At 42.9% G+C, this 13,350-nt stretch overlaps 1 non-coding gene across 1 annotated transcript; it reads right to left on the bottom strand.

The window, feature by feature from the left end:
* Positions 1-3,745: 3,745 nt before the first annotated feature.
* On the bottom strand, positions 3,746-3,821 carry trnaa-ugc (transfer RNA alanine (anticodon UGC)). Its single transcript has one exon. It is a non-coding gene; the product is annotated as a tRNA-Ala (tRNA).
* Between the last annotated feature and the right edge of the window lie 9,529 nt (positions 3,822-13,350).

Genomic DNA, 13,350 nt, shown 5'->3' with positions numbered 1-13,350 from the left:
TATTACATTTTATTCATTACATGTATGTATTGGTTTCTTTTCATTTTGATAAGAGATGAAAATGCTGTGACATGATGGGCAGCGCCATTGAGGCAATCTCATTTTAAAGTATTCAATGTTCTTCTTCTTCATTGGCCCATTGCTCCCAACTCATAAGAATCCCCACCCAGTTGACTACTTTAAAATGGTGAAAGCCCTCAATGGCAATGTCCATGCAAAAAAAATGGGTGTGCCTGTTGTCATAAAGATAGATAAGTTATATGCATGATGAGTCCTCTATCTATCTCTATGACAACAGGCACAACCCCGATATAATGTCAATTTTTTCAAAGTTGCCGAAATGCCACGTGAGTCCACTTATATCAGTGCATTTCTAACAATCTAACCATTACGAAACTTCTATGCGATCAAATGAGCCTCACGTAGCAAATTAGCAATTACATTTTTTGTTGACCAAATTCGACACTATCTCATTGACCTCACTTCGTGGGCTTATTTTGGTGGACAGATTTTGGGCGGAGTAAAACATCTCACCACTATATGCCTGTAGTGCATGCACAACCGGTTTATGTTTTGATTAGACAGCCCCTACCACTGCCTAGATAATGGAGCCCCAAATGTGTTGTTGTAACTCATCTTATGCTTTTTCCTATTATTATTCTTAGCTCACCAACTTTCTTCTAATTTCCAATTGTCTTTTCGGTGACACTTTACTTGACACCCAGTGTCATAACATGTTAAGACACAGTCATAACCATGTCATAATATGTCATAACTGCTGACATAACTTGTCATAACATGTCATATTTTGGACATCACACTGTAAAGACACATACAGTTGAAGTCGGAAGTTTACATACACTCAGGTTGGAGTCATTAAAACTTGTTTTTTAACCACTTCAATAACTTCTTGTTAGCAAACTATAGTTTTGGCAAGTCGGTTAGGACATCTACTTTGTGCATGACACAAGTAATTTTTCCAACAATTGTTTACAGACAGATTATTTAACTTATAATTCACTGTATCACAATTCCAGTGGGTCAGAAGTTTACATACACTAAGTTGACTGTGCCTTTAAACAGCTTGGAAAATTCCAGAAAATGATGTCATGGCTTTAGAAGCTTCTGATAGGCTAATTGACATTATTTGAGTCAATTTGGAGGTGTACCTGTGGATGTATTTCAAGGCCTACCTTCAAACTCAGTGCCTCTTTGCTTGACATCATGGGAAAATCAACAGAAATCAGCCAAGACCTCAGACAAAAAATTGTAGACCTCCACAAGTCTGGTTCATCCTTGGGAGCAATTTCTAAATGCCTGAAGGTATCACGTTCATCTGTACAAACAATAGTACGCAAGTATAAACACCATTGGACCACACAGCCGTCATACCGCTCAGGAAGGAGACGCGTTCTGTCTCCTAGAGATGAACGTACTTTGGTGCGAAAAGTGCAAATGAATCCCAGAACAACAGCAAAGGACCTTGTGAAGATGCTGGAGGAAACAGGTACAAAATTATCTACTTGTAAAACGAGTCCTATATCGACATAACCGACATAACTTCTTCAGCAAGGAAGAAGCCACTGCTCCAAAACTGCCATAAAAAAAATCCAGACTATGGTTTGCAACTGCACATGGGGACAAAGACCGTACTTTTTGGAGAAATGTCCTCTGGTCTGATGAAACAAAAATAGAACTGTTTTGCCATAATGACCATTGTTATGTTTGGAGGAAAAAGGGGGAGGCTTGCAATCCGAAGAACACCATCCCAGCCTTGAAGCACGGCGGGGGTGGCAGCATCATGTTGTGGGGGTGCTTTGCTGCAGGAGGGACTGGTGCACTTCACAAAATAGATGGCATCATGAAGCAGGAAAATTATGTGGATGTATTGAAGCAACATCTCAAGACATCAGTCAGGAAGTTAAAGCTTGGTCGCAAATGGGTCTTCCAAATGGAAAATGACCACAAGCATACTTCCAAAGTTGTGGCAAAATGGCTTAAGGACAACAAAGTCAAGGTATTGGAGTGGCCAACACAAAGCCCTGACCTCAATCCCATAGAAAACTTGTGGGCAGAACTGAAAAAGCGTGTGCGAGCATGGAGGCCTACAAACCTGAGTCAGGTACACCAGCTCTGTCAGGAGGAATGGGCCAAAATTCACCCAAATTATTGTGGGAAGCTTGTGGAAAGCTACCCGAAACGTTTGACCCAAGTTAAACAATTTTAAGGCAATGCTACCAAATACTAATTGAGCATATGTTAACTTCTGACCCATTGGGAATGTGATGAAATAAATACAAGCTGAAAGAAATAATTCTCTTTACTATTATTCTGACATTTGACATTCTTAAAATAAAGTGGTGATCCTAACTGACCTAAGACAGGACATTTTACAAGGATTAAATGTCAAGAATTGTGAAAAACTGAGTTTAAATGTATTTGGCTAAGGTGTATGTAAACTTCCGACTCCAACTGTATATTTTGGCTTGACATATATTGCATTGTTTTATGGCTGGTTATGACACCTACATAAGAGTGTATAAACCAACAAAACCTACCACACAAGGCAAAACATTCTATTACACCATAGCCTACTTGTCAACACTATGTTTATGTTATATACAATTTTCAGAAATTTACCATATTAAATTATCATTGTAATTGCGCACACATTGAAGGAATTCTGGATTAGTACCTCTTCTGTTAGTGAGAAAGCCATTTGAATATGTATGCTGGTGGTACTTTGAATTTTTATATTTTATTGTTCTCAGGCTGCTGATGTATGCTCCTTAAATGTCACAGTAAGTCGTACAACTCCTCACAGAGAAAAGCAGGAGATTCAGGTATGAACAGGGAACAGTATTACTTTCATTGTAAATGTACCTCAAAGTCAAAGCATGGTTACTGTAATATGCTTTCTTGTCTATAGGAACAGATAACACTCATTTAGTGGAGAAGCGCCTATACTGTGTCTGGACTGGTGTACATCTTATGTAATTCTAAAGTACAAATGCGTTATCTGTTTTCAGAGGAATCCGTTATGCAATTAAGTTAACTGCACCAGTTAGTTGCAGTAATTGCATAGGCCCACAGGTTTTTGGGACACTAATGTGAAGTGTGACTGAAATCCACAATAAAAAAAGATTCTGCTCTTTCAAAACCAGATTACAGAAACTTCACATGCACACTCGTATGCACGCACATGCACACACGCACACATTCCTCACCTGGCATAGTTGCACTACTCTTCTAAGGATTACTCTTGGGTGAGTTTGTGTTCAGTATTCACACACCATCAAATGTTATTTTGGGTTTCATTATCAGGCAATTCAACAGCAAAACCCCATTGATTCAGTACATCATGAGCAAATCTTCTGGCATCAACTATTACTATGTCTAAACCTGGGTTCAGATAGTGTTTGAAAGAAAACAAGAACTATCTGTGCTTGATTGAGTTTGCCTGGTGCAATGGAACCAATGCAATCATCCCAAAAGTGCAAACCCCACCCATCTGGCTTTATAGGCAGGCTCAATGAAACTCTCCCAAAGTATTTTAAAGAAAACAAATAACTACTTGAACCCAGATCATACTCATCACGTGCACTCAGACCTTGTATTCATAAAAATCAGTAACCTCCTGCTCTGTTGGACTTACATTTACATTTTAGTCATTTAGCAGGCGCTCTTATCCAGAGTGACTTACAGTAGTGAATGCATACATTTCGTACATTTTTTTTCTTCGTACTGGTCCCCCGTGGGAATCGAACCCACAACCCTGGCGTTGCAAACACCATGCTCTACCAACTGAGCCACACGGGACCATGTGACTTATTGATGATGTTGGGAGTAAGGCTGAATAATTTACCCACATCCCACCGGGTTTGACCAGAGGCATGGAGCCAGGCAGACAGTGAAGGAAATGCATTCCTGTGATACACAAACATTTCAGTTTCAATTCAATTCAAGGGCTTTATTGGCTTGGGAAACATATGTTAACATTGCCAAAGCAAGTGAAGTAGATAATAAACAAAAGTGAAATAAACAATCAAAATTAACAGTAAACATTACACTCTGAGAAGTTCCAAAAGAATAAAGACATTTGAAATGTCATATGTCTATATACAGTGTTGAAACTCTCAACCTTAATTAGCCTCCAGTAGCTAAGCAGCAGTCACCTTGGTTGTGTTGTGTTGAGGGGCCAATAGAAGGCCAACTGGGATGTTGACACTTGACAGACAGGTGGACTGTCAACTCAACACATAGTTTGAGTTTAACGTGTTTGCCCTTACACAAAACATCACATGAAACAATCACATGTGAAACTTTACAAAAAATATCTCCAGATTTTAAAAATTTTTTAAAATACGTGTGGTTTTCACATGTATCTTTCACATAAAAAAAAAATCACTGACTGTTCAATTCAAGTTAATCTTCTTGTAGAAAGTATTTGTTTACATTCATTCCAATAGAAAACACATTCATACATTTTAAAATACATTAAAATAGGCCTGTGCATTAAAACCAAGTGGATAGCTAACAATATCAGAAGGTTAAAAAGCAAGCTACGACAACATGGCAGGCTAGCTAGTGGTTAGCAATTAGCATGCAACATTAGATAAAAATTCCATCAAATTATCCTTCGAAAATAAATATATAAGAAGAGTGTAAATGCAAATAAATACACTCACTATGAGCCCTTGTTGGTAAAAAATAAAACCATTGATGAGCCAAAATATTTTTAACGGAAATAAAAAAATCATCCGAGACGCCATATAGTTTTCATTGACTTGCATACAAAAGTGAGCTAGCTAGCAAGCTACTTAGCTTGGCTACACATGTAAAGGGGAAAATATCACTATTTCTTCACTCAGTCAAAACAATTTAATAATACATCATATGACCAGAAAACTCATCACCGTTTATTTAAACATGGTATCTCTAGATTTTGAAAATATAACCATGTGTACAAACCAGAAAACAGGATAAAAATGAAGGAGACACAGAGCGCTATCTTCTCTGTTCTTTTCATTGCGCTTCTTCCAATGGTCACCGAACAACATATGACGAGAGGCGTGCGCCCGCAGCAGTAACATTCCAAATGCCTCCTCCTAGTCGTAACGCTAAGTATGCAAACATTAGGAACACCTTCCTAACATTGAGTTGCACACTCGCCCCACTCTCTTGCCCTCAGAACATTCTCCCTTTTTACAGAAGGGCATTACAGAATTTGCAGAATGTGGAAAGATTGCTACCAGGGTTGGGCTCAATTCAGAATTTTGGAATTCTATAATAAGAATTTGAGTTTGAATGACAGGAAGTATAATTTTATTTAGGGCAATTTAAATAAATTTCACTCATAGAACATTTATTGAATCTGACAGGTCACACTTCCAGAAACAATATTCATATACATTTTTTAACCATTTAATTAGTTTGACTTCTTTTTGAAGGCATCAAGGTCAACTTGAGGGTTAAACTAATGCATTCTGGGAAATGTAGTATTTCCCCCCCATATTGAACAAAATTTAAGTGATTAATGAAATATAATACCTTAGAATATTTGCATACAGGTTTTGTTTTCCTTGAACATTAATTTTAAGTTTGTCCTGCAAATCAATTGTTTCAACAATATTTTATATAACGTATATAACGACATATGTTTTATGTACAAAATGCATATCTGTATAGACTACACCTAATATAGAATAGAAGAGGCATTTGAAATTCATTGAATTTCACTGAATTTAATTATATTTCATTTAATTCAAATTTGAATAGCAATTCAGTATCCTGTTTACTACTTCAATTCAAATTCAATTCAACACTATTTCACCCCCACATGTAAACTTGCAATTTCACATGTGGAAGTTAGATTTTCAAATGTGAATGGGAAACTTCAACAACAACAAAAACACATATGTTTGTTTTTCACACGTGAACTAGGAATTCCACATGTGAATGTTAGATTTTCACATTTGAAAGCTTCTGTCATGTAAAACTGCAAATGGGATTTTGACGTGAATCAGCAAAAAAAATATCTCGTAAGGGTGGGGTGCTGTGTATACACTGTAGTATGTTTGATCTACAGTATGTGTTTTTATTGAGATGCCCTCTTAGCCAGCTCTCCCTCATAAAAGAGGTCTTCTGACCTCAATGGGACTCAGTATGCATGCCTATGCAGACCTATACATACATTGCTTCATACTTAGTGATATGCTAGTGTGGATATTAGAACAGAGCCAGCCACAACATCCCTTGTTCCCTCATCCCTTTAAATATTGTATATCGAATTTGGGGCGGGGGGGGAGGGAGAACCCGGGCCTAACGACTGTCAACCCAACACCTCAGCCATTACGTCAAGAGAGCCGAACCTCTTGACAAGGTCACTAGGTGTTGGGCTAAGGTTGCTATAATACAATAATCCCTTAGCCTCCTGATCAGTGTTGCCTTTTTTGTTATACATTTTTACAATACATTTTATAGCAATTCTTTTCAATAATTTGTATCCAATGGCAGGTTCTGAGCATTTTGAGAAATATGTAATTCTAACAGTTTTATTATCCTTATACAATACTGTTCTAATTCTCAGAGTAAAAAACTCAGAGGACACTATGAAAGCTTAACCAAGTTTAATTCTTCCCAAAGGATCAATACAGCTGCATTAGACAACGACATTTCTCCTGAGTCTCCTCCTACACATCTGAACAGCCAATGCATCTCTGTTGCTAGACAAAACCTTAGTGATATCTGTTCTTCCTCACTTCATCTGACCTAACTTCTACCCCAAAGTGCTCACTCCTCCCCAACTCATGGCTGTCATGGAGCCTGGTACCAGACTGTGTCTCTTCTCCTCCGAGAGGATCCCTCCCATAGGATCCCTGATGGCTATCAATAACATATTCTGACATAATGTAAACGTTATACATTACCATCTCTCCCTCAGTGACCTGAATAAGTATATTTCATATTCTCAGAACCCAACAATACATACTGAATGTAGGACAAATCATCAGAAATAGGAGTATTGTAAAACAGTTGGCTACTGTAAAAACAACACAGTGTTGTATGCCATTTCTGCCCTGTGCAACATTGTACAATATCACCTTTTCTACATGTCAACTGATGCAGTATAGCCTGTCTCTCTGCTTGAAATTCATTTCAGCAGTGCATTGTACACCACACTATAATTCCAACACCATCTGGTCTCTCATCCAGGAGCCAAGCAGGACCAACCCTGTTGAGCTTCAGAGGGAAGTCAGCAGTGGGATGCAGGGTGGTGTCAAGCCTACTCCTGCTCCCTCCCTCTGGCGCCTGACGTTGCCAGTCTACTAACCACAGGTTCTGGCAATCATCATTGCGCACACCTGCTCACCATCATTAAGCACACCTGGACTTCATCACCATCCAGTCATCAGGCAGTATTGGTTTTGGCTTTGTTCAGTACGCTTCTCCTGTTTGGGATTTTCATCATGTTTATTATTACCTTCTGCTTCCTGACTCCCTGCGTGTACCTTACAGGTGGTATGCTGCTGGCATATACTGTATGGAGGTAGTATTTACTGCCATATCCATATATGATTTGGTTTTACCTTCCAAAGTAAATTATGCCAAATTGATACATTCATGGTAAAAATATAGACATTTACAGTGTTCAGAAGTAATCGAACTAGATATGTTAACTAGGCACTACATTTTGCTTTAGTAGTTATACATTTTGAACAGTATGATTAAGTGATAGTTAATTGTATTGTTAACATATCGAAAGTAAAGTAAATATTGCATTTTGAAAAGTCGATACTACTAGCCCAGTTTTTTAAATATATTTTTCACTAATTGGTCTTTTGACCAATCAGATCTTTTGCCAATAATTGAAAAAAAGATTAGAATTGGGCTTCCAGTGTAAACACAGCCTTTTATTGAATATATATCCAAATTGAAAGAGTGATATGGTGCAGTGAACAAGTGACTTAGTGAATTTGTTTGATGCCATTTTGTTTTGATTTTTGTGCTTAGAGTTGTGAAAATGTATCACATACTTGTAAAAATTACACCAACATGATTGAAAAGAACCGTAATATGTCTAAACCTGGGTTCAAATCGTTCTGGTTATCTTTAAAACACTATATCTGCATTTGGTTGAGCATGCCTCCTGCAATTGACCAGTTGAATCCTCCCAAAAGTGCAAACCCCTCTCATCTGGCTCTATAGGCAGGCTCATTGAAACTCTCTCTAAGTATTTTAAAGAAAACAAATAACTACTTGAACAAAGATCATATTCATCACGTGCACTCAAACCTTGTGATCCTAAATCAGAACCCCTTATCTGCTCTGTTGGACCTGTTGATGATGTTGGAATAATCCTGAGTAATTGACCCACAACCCAGTGGGTTTGACCGGAGGCATGCAGCCAGGCAGACAGTGAAGGAAATGCATTCCTGTGATACACAAACATTTCCGTTTTTCTCAACCTTAATTAGCTTCCTGTAGCTAAGCAACAGAGTGGCCTTGGTTGTGTTGAGGGGCCAATCGAAGGCCAACTGGGATGTAGACACTTGACAGACAAGTGGACTGTCAACTCAATTCATAGTTTGAGTTTAATATGTTTCGGGTGCTGTGCATGCACTGAAATCTGTTTGATCTATGTGTTTTTTATTGAGCTGCCTTCTTGGCGAGGTCTCTTGTAAAATAAGTATTCTGACCTCAATGTGACCTAGTATGCATCCTTATGCAGGCCTGTATATACAAGAGGAGACCCTTAATTGCATTTCTTTGATTCCTCGCATCCTCTCTCCTCGTCTCCTCAAAACCCATTGGATAAGAAGGTCAGAGGTTCCTCCGCTTTGACCTTCTCATCCAAAGGATTTTGAAGGTGCCCCTGCTGTAAGTTGGAAAATTTCAAATTTTTCAAATGCCGGAACCAGATTTTCCCAGCAATCTAGAGCCATAATCATTATGCTGAATTCTATGTCAGAAATATGTTTTTTTTTTCTGTATATCTAAGCATACATCTTGAGCTGTCTGTATCGTCCTGACTAGTGGTATTTTTTTGGGAGAAACTAAACATGCTTCTCTGCATCACTGCTAAAATATGTGTAAAATATTGAAAGGAATGTGACTCTTATTCAGTATAAAAAATTATCATTTAGCAGATGCTCTTATCCAGAGCGACTTACAGTAGTGAGTCGACCAGCAGTAAGTCTACCAGTAGGCATGCTAGCTACTCTAACTTGATTGATAGCCTGAAATTACTTATTGGTAGCTACTTATGAGGTTAGGAGATTGGGACCCTATCTGGGCTAGCTAAAGCCAACATCATAAAATTGCTAGGTGGATAGTAATAGTATGCTAGTAGTATTACAGAGAAATGACAACAAAAAATATATACATACTGAACAAAAATATAAACATGTAAAGTGTTTCATGAGCTGAAATAAAAGATCTTAGAAATGTTCCTTCTGCACAAAAAGCTTATATCTACAATTTTGTGCACAAATTTGTTTATGTCCCAGTTAGTGAGCCTTTGCCAAGACAATCCACATGACCCTTGTGGCATATCAAGAAGCCGATTAAACAGCATGATCATTACACAGGTGCACCTTGTGCTAGGGACAATTAAAGGACTCTCTAAAATGTGTACTTTTGTCACACAACACAATGCCACAGATGTTTCAAGTTTTGAGGGAGCCTGCAATTGGCATGCTGACTGCAGGAATGTCCACCAGACCTGTTGCCAGATAATTGAATGTTCCTTTCTTTACCATAAACCACCTCCAATGTCGTTTTAGAGAATTTGACAGTACGTCCAACCGGCCTCACAACCGCAGACCACGTGTAACTATGCCAGCCTAGGTCCTCCACATCCGGCTTCTTCACTTGTGGGATTGTCTGAGACCAGCTGATGAAAATGTGGGTTTGCACAACTGAAGAATATCTGCACAAACTGTCAGAAAGCATCTCCGGGAAGCTCATCTGTGTACTCGTTGTCCTCACCAGGGTCTTGACCTGACTGCAGTTTGGCGTTGTAACCAACTTCAGTGGGCAAATTCTCACCTCGATGGCGACTGGCATGCTGGAGAAGTGTGCTCATCACTGATAAATCCCAGTTTCAACTGTGGCGGGCAGATGGCAGACCGTGTATGGTGTCCTGTGGGCGAGCGGTTTGCTAATGTCAACATTGTGAACAGAGTGCCCCATGGTGGCAATGGGGATATAGTATGGGCAGGCATAAGCTACGGACAATGAACACAATTGCATTTTATCGATGGCAATTTGAATGCACAGTGATACTGTGATGAGATCCTGAGGCCCATTGTCGTGTCATTCATCTGCCGCCATTACCTCATGTTTCAGCATGATAATACACAGCCCCATGTCGCAAGGATCTGTACACAATTCCTGGAAGCTGAAAATGTCCCAGTTCTTGCAAGGCCTGCATACTCACCAGACATGTCACCCATTGAGTATGTTTTTTGGGATGTTCTGGGTCGACATGTATGACAGCGTGTTCCAGTCTCCGCCATTATCCAGCAACGTTGCACAGCCGTTGAAGAGGAGTGGGACAACATTCCACAGGCCACTATCAACAGCCTGATCAACTCTATGTGAAGGAGATGTATCATGCTGCATGAGGCAAATGGTGGTCACACCAGATACTGACTGGCTTTCTGATACACACCCTTACATTTGTTTAAGGTATCTGTGACCAACAGATGCATATCTGTATTCTAAGTCATGTGAAATCAATAGATTAGGGCCTAATGAAGGTATTGAAATGTACTGATTTCCTTATATGAACTGTAACTCTGTAAAATCTTTTAAATTGTTGCATGTTGCTTCTACATTTTTGTTCAGTGCATATATTTTGTAAACAGGACAAATCTAATGGGTGTACGTGCCCCTGTGCCCCTTGGGGCATGACACCTCTGCCTTGGCCATTATGCCAATTGTCACGAGTGCTGTCTTCGAATTCCCTGTCATAACCCGAACCCGAACAAAACAAGAAACAGGTGAAACTGAAACAAACGTGACGTTCTGGGGCTGCTCAAACACAGCTGCACAAAAACAAGATCCCACAAAAACACAGGGAAAAACAGGCTGCCTAAGTATGGCTTCCAATCAGAGACAACGATAGACAGCTGCCTCTGATTGGAAACCATACCCAGCGAAACATAGAAAACAAAACATAGAATGCCCACCCACCTATCACACCCTGACCTAACTAAACAGAGAAAACACAGCTCTCCTAGGTCAGAGCGTGACAGTACCCCCCCAAAGGTGCGGACTCCCGGCCGCAAACCTGAACCTTTTGGGGAGGGTCCGGGTGGGCATCTATAATTGGCGGCGGCTCTGGTTCCGGGCGTAGCACCCCCTCCGCCCACTGATCCCCCCACTTCTGTGTGTCCGGAGGATCATCGCCGGAGGCTCTGGAACGCCAACCGCCTCTGAAGATTCTGGGCTGAAGGCCGCCGCTGAAGACTCTGGGCTGAAGGCCGCCGTTGAAGACTCTGGGCTGAAGGCCGCCGTTGAAGTCTATGAGCTGAAGGCCGCCGTTGAAGACACCGGGCTGCAGGCCGCCGTTGAAGACTCCGGGCTGCGGACCGCCATTGGAGGCTCCAGACTGGGGAGCGTTGCTGGAGGCTCTGGACTGGGGAGCGTCGCTGGAGGCTCTGGGCTGGGGAGTGTCGCTTGAGGCTCCTGACTGGGGAGCGTCGCTGGAGGCTCCGGACTGGGGAGCGTCGCTGGAGGCTCCGAACTGAGGAGCGTCGCTGGAGGCTCCGGACTGGGGAGCGTCGCTGGAGGCTCCGGACTGGGGAGCGTCGCTGGAGGCTCCTGACTGGGGAGCGTCGCTGGAGGCTCCGGGCTGGGGAGCGTCGCTGGAGGCTCCGGGCTGGGGAGCGTCGCTGGAGGCTCCTGACTGGGGAGCGTCGCTGGAGGCTCTGGACTGGTGAGCGTCGCTGGAGGCTCCGGACTGAGGAGCGTCGCTGGAGGCTCCGGACTGGGGAGCGTCGCTGGAGGCTCCGGACTGGGGAGCGTCATTATAGGTTCCGGACTGGGGAGCGTCGCTGGAGGCTCCGGACTGGGGAGCGTCGCTGGAGGCTCCGGACTGGGGAGCGTCATTATAGGTTCCGGACTGGGGAGCGTCATTATAGGTTCCGGACTAGGGACTGTTGTTGCAGGCTCCATGCCATGGATCATCTCTACAGGTTCCGCGCCATGGATCATCACTGGGGGCTTCGTGCCATGGATCATCTCTACAGGTGCCGGGCCATGGATTATCCTTACAGGCTTCGTGCCATGGATTATCCCTACAGGCTCTGGACCATGGATAATCCCTACAGTCTTCTCGCCATGGATTATCTCTACAGGCTCCGGGCCATGGATTACCTCTGGAGGCTTCGTGCAATGGAACATCCCTACAGGCTCCGGGCCATGGATCATCACTAGAGGCTTTGTGCCATGGATCATCTCTACAGGCTTCGGACCATCGATTATCACTGGAGGCTTTATTCGTGGAGCTGGAACAGCTCTCACCGGACTGGGGAGATGCACTGAGGACTGAGTGCTCAAAGCAGGCACCGGCCGTACTGGGCTATGGAGGCATACTGGAGGAAGAGTGCGAGGAGCAGGCACAGGACGTACTGGGCTAGGGAGGCGCACTGGAGGGAGAGTGCGCGGAGCAAGCACAGGACGTACTGGGCTATGGAGGCGCACTGGATGAGGAGTGCGAGGAGCAGGCACAAGACGTACTGGGCTATGGAGGCGCACTGGAGGAAGGGTGCGCGGAGCAGGCACCGGACGTACTGGGCTCTGGAGGCGCACTGGGTGAGGAGTGCGAGGAGCAGGCACAAGATGTACTGGGCTATGGTGGCGCACTGGAGGGAGAGTGCGTGGAGCAGGCACACTCCAAGCTGGCTGAGTGCCAACCTTCGCATGGCAACGGTGAGGAGCTTGCACCGAGCGCACCGGGCTGTGAGTGCGCATGGGCAACACCGTGCGCACCACCGCATAACACTGTGCTTGTACAGTCACTCGCTCCCCACGGTAAGCACGGGGAGTTGGCTCAGGTCTTAAACCCGGCTTAGCCAATCTACCCGTGTGCCCCCCCAAAATGTTTTTTTGCCGCTGCCTCTCGGGCTCCTGTAGCTCCCTTAGCCGTTCTTCCCAGTATCGCCGTTCCGCCTTCGCTGCCTCTATCTCCTCCGGCGGGCGGCGATACTCTCCCAGCCTAGTCCAAGGTCCTGCCCCATCCAGGATCTCTTCCCAGGTCCAGTTCTCTGAACCACATTGCTTGGTCCCGCTCGTCTTCCTGGTGAGGGCACGCTGCTTGGCTATCTTTTGGTGGGATCTTCT

This window comes from Salmo salar, chromosome 04, assembly GCF_965601325.2.
Source record: "Salmo salar chromosome 04, fSalSal1, whole genome shotgun sequence".
Classification (NCBI taxonomy): domain Eukaryota; kingdom Metazoa; phylum Chordata; class Actinopteri; order Salmoniformes; family Salmonidae; genus Salmo; species Salmo salar.
This window is presented reverse-complemented; position numbering and strand designations above follow the sequence as displayed.